We start from the raw sequence: 7219 nt of genomic DNA, 5'->3' as shown, positions 1-7219 counted from the left end.
ATTAAGGACACCTATTCAGCCATGTTCATCTCTGCAAGATTCACAATAGCCAGGCGATGGAAACAACCCAGATGCCCTACTGCAGATGAATGGACACAAAAAATGTGGTATATATATACAATGGAATTCTACATAGCCAACAGACAATATAAAATAGTGGCATTTGCAGGGAAGTGGATGAATCTAGAGTGAATCATGTTGAGTGAGATAAGTCAAGACCAAAGGAACAAAAGGTACATGGTATCCTTAATATGTGGCTATTAGATCCAAACAGTACAACAATGATGACTAGATAGTTGCATACCCAATGTTATGGTCATGGTCTTGAAGATATAAACATAACTACATAGACATAAAAATCTATGATGGCCTACGTACTCTATGGACATAATGTTTTATTACATACATTAATATGTACCTATGACATATAAATCCTCAGCTTAAGTGCCAGTGATTGTGTATAGAGATTCCCTTCTTGAATACTTGTTTGTTAAACATGACATTTGAAATATAATGTAAAAATCAATGTTAATAAATTCTTTAATTAAAAAAAAGAAATAAAATTTAGAGGGGCCAGGAGCATGGCCTAGTGGTAGAGTGTTTGCCTAGCACGTGCAAAGCCCTGGGTTCGATTCTTGGGTACCACATACACAGAAAAGGCCAGAGGGGTGCTATGGTTCAAGTGGCAGAAAGCTCAAGTGAGAAAGCTCAAGGACAATGCCCAGGCCCCGAGTTCAAGCCTCACAACTGGCAAAAAAATAAAATGAAGTAAAATTAGGGACTAGGAATGTGGCTTAGTGGTAGACTGCTTACCTAACATGCATGAAGCTCTGGGTTTTATTCCTCAGTACCACATAAACAGAAAAAGCTAGAAGTGGTTCAAGTGACAGAGTGCTAGCCTTGAGCAAAAAGAAGCTCAAAGACAGTGCAGAGGCCTTGAGTTGAAGCCCTAGGACTGGCCAAAAGGAAAAAAATAAAATAAAATTAGATCATTCATATGAAAAAATTTATTTTAAAGTCACAGTAACAAAATAGTATGGTACTATACTGATGGGATTATCTGAACATACATCAATGGAATTCAGGAACAACTCTGCAAATGTGGTTATTTTTGACAGTATAGTCCTGTATTCTCATTGAGATGACTGTTACACAAATCTATACACCTGTTCCAACTCTTCATATTATACAAACATGCACACATAAGTCAATTTTTTAAAAGAGAGAGAGATTTCACTTTTTAGAAATTTCTGCCTTCAGTTCTATAACATAACTCATGTTGGAAATAAAAAAGGAATACAGTGCTCGCTTCAGCAGCACATATACAGAGAAGATTAGCATGGCCCCTGCGCAAGGATGACACGCAAATTCGTGAAGCGTTCCATATTTTTTCATTAAAAAAAAACTTAAGTGAAAAAAAAAAGGAATACAAACTTCAGGCTGTTGTCTTGGAATGGGGAAAAGCAAAAAAATTTTTTTTTGCGCTCCAAGTTTATATATATGCTATAAGGACTTAGATCTAATTTTATCAAGAAAAATAATTTGCATTTACCTCGGAGGGTCTGTGATCATCAGTCACCCAAAAGGTCTCACCCTTACTCAAGTGGGAGCAGCCACAATATAGAATTTGGTTCATAAGTTACAAGACTCATCGTGGTCTGAGAACTCAGGAAGACAGGATTGTTCTAATATATAGTAAGGGTGGGTCACCACCTCCTGAGAGGCCACTGTGCAGGGGACAGGAGAGATTCAGACACAGATACACTCTGAGAGACACCTGAGAAACCCAGGACTAGTAACCTAGATTTTTCTCTTTGGAAGAGAAGACAGGGCCTGTGCTAGAGAAAGCAGGACAACTTGCATCTTACTTCTTTATCATCATGGAAATGTCACTGCAGGTACTAGAACCCTGAAGGGCTTTATCAATCAATTAGCTGGTGAATTTGGTTCTCTTCAAAAGCTAGAAATCCCAAAGGAGAATTTATCTTTTCATTTTCTTTCCAAATATGTGGGAGGAAGGGGAGGGAAGATGCATACTAATATGTATAAATGTTACTGAGAAACTCCTTGTTCCCAAACCACTCTTCTTTGGTGGAAGTGGGAAGAGAAATAATCCTCAAAGTCCAGCTGGCTTTGGACTCTGGTCTCAAGTGACCCTCCCTGCCTCAGCTTCCCAATGTCCTTGGACTGTATCTTCAAACATTTTAATCAAACCAAGCCAGGCAGTAAGAATAAGAAGATGTTACTTTTCTTAATCCTAAAACAACAGAGTTCTCAAGTGATGAAGACAGGCTTACACATATAATCTTAACTCGTATGAAAAAACAAATAAGCAAATGTTTAATAGGCACAGTGTTCTAGTCACCAGTGAAAGACAACAAGAAGTGGAAGGATTTTCTCCAGTTTTCTATGGCAAAGTAAGAGGATTCCATGAATGTACAGATGGTTCTAAGAAAGGAAGCCAGCTACACTATCTCTAGCATTCCAGCACTAAGAGAGTAACCAGCTGGGCCAGGAGTTTGGCCTAGAGGTAGAGTGCTTGCCTAGCATGCACGAAAACCCGGGTTTGATTCCTTGATACCACATATATAGAAAAAGCCGGAAGTGGTGCTGAGGCTCAAGTGGTACAGCTCTAGCCTTGAGAAAGTCCAAGGACAGTGCTCAGGCCCTGAGCTTAAGCCCAGGACTGGCAAAAAAAAAAAAAAGAGTGTAACCAGCAGGGATGATCTGATCAGAAATCAAATCTACTATTATCCACTATGCTAATTTCCTGAGTATAGAGTACAGGGCTGCAAGAAGAAAGAAAGATGTAGATGTTCCATATCCAAAAAGGAAGGAAAACTAGACTAAGAACCCTTGTAGAATGATCTTTTTAAAAATCAGTGACTATAGGCCAGGACAAGGAGTGTGGCCTATAGTAGAGTGCATGCCTAGCATGCATGAAGACCCGGGTTCGATTCCTCGGTACCACATACATAGAAAAAGCCAGAAGTGTTGCTGAGGCTCAAGTGGTAGAGCTCTAGCCTTGAGAAAGTCCAAGGACAGTGCTCAAGCCCTGAGCTCAAGCCCAGGACTGGGGAAAAATAAAATAAAATCAACATTATATCAAATGAAGACTATATGAAACAATTGTAGCTACTCTTATGGTTTCTTTTTTTTCCCTTGTGCAAGTCCTAGGTCCGGGCATTGTTTCTGAGCTTTTCTGTTCAAGACTAATGCTTATCCCCTAAACTACAGCTTCACTTCCGGCTTTTTGGTGGTTAACGGGAGATAAGAATCTCAAGGACTTTCCTGTCAGGGATGCCTTGGAATTCCTCAAATAGCAGCCTCTGGAGGAGCTAGGATTACAGGCTATGAGACACCATGTCCAGCTCCTCTCTACTCTTATTAAGTTTAGTGCTTGACTTCTTCCCCAAAGTAAAAACATTTGAATAATAAATAAAAGGGGACTAGAAGCATGGTTCAAGTAACTGAGCACCTACCTAGCAAGGAGGAGGCCTGAGTTTAAACTCAGGAAGGAAGGAAAGGGAGGGGGGGGGGCGGGAGGGAGGGAAGGAGGGGAGGGAGGGAGGAAGGGAAGGAAGGAGGGAAGGGAGGAAAGGAGGGAAGGGAAGGAAAGGAAAGGGAGGGAAGGAGGGAGAGAGGGAAGGAGGAGTGAAGAAAGAATGAATGAATGAATGAAAGAGGGAAAAAGAGATGAAGGAAGGAAGCAAGGAGGGGAGGGAAGACAGATCTGAGGATCAAGGTTCAAAGTCAGGGCCCAGCGCAGTGGCTCACACCTGTAATCCTAGCTACTAAGGAGACTGAGATCTGAGGATCTCAGTTCAAAGCCAGCCCCAGCATGGCACGAAAGTCTGTGAGACTCTTATCTCCAGTTAGCCACTAGAAAACTGGAAGTGGGGCTGAGGGTCAAGGCTGGGGGGAGGGGTCAGTGGGGGGTAGCCTTGAGCTGAAGAGCTCAGGGACAATTCCTAGGCCCACAGGCAGGGCAGTAGCCTTGAGCTGAAGAGTTCAGGGTCAGTGTCCAGGCCTAGAGTTCAAGTCCCACAACAGACAAAAAAAAGGTTCAAAGTCAGACTGGCAGACAAATCTGGGAAGTCGACTTAATTAGAAAAAAGCTGTAACTAGATGCATCTAGAGGCATTACTCAGATGATAAAAAGCTATACAGGAGCAGAAAAAGGCAAGTAAGAGCATGAAGCCTTCAGTTCAAGTCCCAGTACTAATACAAAACACAAACAACTGTTTGTGAAATTGTGGTGACACACTCCCATACACAGTAAGATTATAATTTCAACTAATATGAAAATCAGTATAGAGGTTCCACAAAAAAAAACTATAAATAAGGAAACTAAGAAGCTCATGTGTTCCTTGCTGTACTATACTTCTGTTAGGCTTATACCATAAGGAATCTAAGTGCATCTACAATACAGATGCACATCCAAGTTTACCATGACACTATCAGATAAGTGGCTAAGGAAAATGTGGTACAAATCATGAAATTATCATGTGTCTTACGTGTGTGTATGAAAAAGTCCAGGAGACACAGAACTCAACTCCACAAATATATATACACACACACTATCAGACAAGAGGACAGTCCTGAAGGTGGCAAGAAGATCTTGGTTGATAAAGTCTTTTCCTTCCCCTTTACCACCATACTGAACTCAAGGCCTCACAACTGCTGGGCAAGAACTCTACCACTTGAACAACATCCCCAGAACACTTTTTTTCCCTATATTTTCCCAATAGGGCTCAAGATCTTTTACCTGGGGCTAGTCTTAGACCAGGATCCTCCTACTTCAGTCTTAGGAGTAGCTAAGATTATAGCTGTGCCTCATTTTGTCCAAATGGCCTTGAATCTCAATTCTCCCCTCCCCACCTCCCAAACAGCTAGATTTACAGGCTTATAACACTACACCCAGCTAGAACCTTTTCCTTCAAAGTGATCTGAATTTTTTTTTTGGAGGGGGGGGGAAGCGAGGATGCCTGTCCTGGGGCTTGAACTAAGGGCTTGAGCACTATCCCTGAGCTTCTTTTTGCTCAAGTCTAGCATTCTACCACTTGAGCCAAAGTGCCACTTCTGGCTTTTTCTGTTTATGTGGTGTTAAGGAATGGAACAACCCAGGGTTTTGTGCATGCTAGGCCAGCACTCTATCACTAAGCCACATTCCCAGCCTCAATCTGAATTTCTAATTGTTTAATGTGTCTGTACTTTTTACGGTAGGACAGGAGAGGAACACAAAGGCACAATACCTATCACATCTGATCTCATAGAATAGTGTTTCTTGAAATGAACTCTGGGAAATAGAAACAGGTTTTTGTTTTGTTTTTAATTTGTTGCTGCTTTTGTTTCCCTTTTGCCTTGTTCGTTCATGTATCTATCTTTGGGAGGGTAAGGAAGGACACAGAAATGGTGGGATAAAAGGGTGAACAAATTGAAAATGAACTATACAACTTAAAGTTAGCGAGAGAAAAAGAGAAGGGGTGACGCTGTTTGAAAAGAAATGTACTCTGACTTACGTAACTGCAATCTATCTGTACCTCACTTTTATAATAACAAAAAATGCATGAAAGGAAAAAGAAAAAGTGCACATTTTGCCATTCTGAGTAATTCCTTTTTGTGGGCCAGTTGTGGTTTATTTTTGTTTTAGTCAAGTGACCTTAAAGGTTAAGGGAGACAAATAGAAAGAGACCCAGGAGATTTTTCTGAACACTTTCCCTCCTGCTGTGTAGGTCCTAGGGTCTACTGTTTGTAAATAGTTAGAACCCCTAGAGAGATGCTTCTACTTCTGACCCCTCAGTAGACTACTTGCTTTTACTAAATAACCTTTTGATAATAAAAACTAATCTTTATGGAGCATTCATGTCATGTTCCAGGCACATTCCTAAATTCATAAGAATTTAGCCTTGTGAGGAAAACACTACTATTGTTAACCCCTGTTTTTAAAAGAAGAAACTGTCACACAGAGTCTAATCAATACGCTCAGGTTGTTAACAAGAGAAAACTAAATAAATCCTCTAGCTCTACCTTCTTTTAGGACATCTTAAAAGTCATCCATTTTGGAGCTCACATCGCTAGGTAATAGTGTTCCTTTCCCACTGTTGTTGTGTAGATGATGCTACCTAAAAAATTAAAGCCATTGTATGAAAACTCACATTTCACTATCTTGTCTCTGAGAGTTGCCTTCAGTTATCTCCCCCTGTTCTCCAGGGAAAGTTGCTTTTTTCTATCTCCTCTTTCCTTCAGGGAAAAGTAACCTTTTGGTATCTTTTCCTGTAGGAGGAAAAAGGTCCCTTTTGTATCCTAACAATAACTGCACACTTAACTATTCCTAGGAAAAGAAACTAAGAAGGCAGGAATCAGAAGGGAAAAAAAAAAAAAGATAGACAGGAATCAGGTAACCTTTCTTCAGATTATAGCACCCAGAACATCCAGTGACCTACGGACCCCAGAATTCCATTCATTAGAAAAGCAGATTGGTAACTGCCCTGGTGCCTATAGAACTTTGGTGTTTTCCATAACTCCCTCTTCAAGCCTTGCCCCTGCAACCACAGGCAAGATAGTCCTTGTTGTGAAAGACTCCAAAAATGTAATTCCTGCCCAACAATCTGGCTTTTTTTTTTAAATATAAGCAACAAGTATGGATTCAGAGTTACAAGGTCACAGAGCTAGTGAAATGAGCTCCCAGCAAGGTCAAACTCCAGTTACAACATGACTTTTTTCCTCAAGCCTATTAAACGCACATAAATATGAAGTAGTTTTGAATATAAAAAAAAAATTTGTGGGCCAGGGGCATGGAAGTGCTTGCCTAACATGCATGAAGACCTGTGGTTCGATTCCTCAGTACCACATACACAGAAAAAAGCTGAAAATGGTGCTATGGCTCACGTAGTAGAGTGCTAGCCTTGAGGAATGTCCACAGACAGTGCTCAGGCCCCAAGTCTGAGCACTGGCAAAAAAAAAAAAAAAAAAAAAAAATCTATGAAGCACAGGGTTTTTATATCCAGAATATACTGGAAAATTATCTTTCAGTTCTCAATTAACATGAAAGTGTTCATGTTATATAAGAAACTATATAAGGAAAGGACATTGACTTGACTAGTTCCCAAAATTAAAAAGCAATGATTCGAACATTTCATGTTCCAATCCAGTCTATTCATCTGTGACAAAACAGTTAAGATACATTCTCTTCACTAGAACCAGGGTGTAATTTTTC

At 40.4% G+C, this 7219-nt stretch overlaps 1 pseudogene; it reads left to right on the top strand.

Moving 5' to 3' along the window:
• The first annotated feature begins 1301 nt into the window (after positions 1 to 1301).
• Positions 1302 to 1391, top strand: LOC150050084 (U6 spliceosomal RNA; annotated as a pseudogene).
• Positions 1392 to 7219: the final 5828 nt, after the last annotated feature.

Source organism: Megascapheus bottae, chromosome 18, assembly GCF_031878675.1.
Source record: "Megascapheus bottae isolate mThoBot1 chromosome 18, mThoBot2.hap1, whole genome shotgun sequence".
NCBI classification, from domain to species: Eukaryota; Metazoa; Chordata; class Mammalia; order Rodentia; family Geomyidae; genus Megascapheus; species Megascapheus bottae.
The sequence above is the reverse complement of the archived record's forward strand: the minus strand, read 5'-3'. Positions and strand labels throughout refer to the sequence as shown.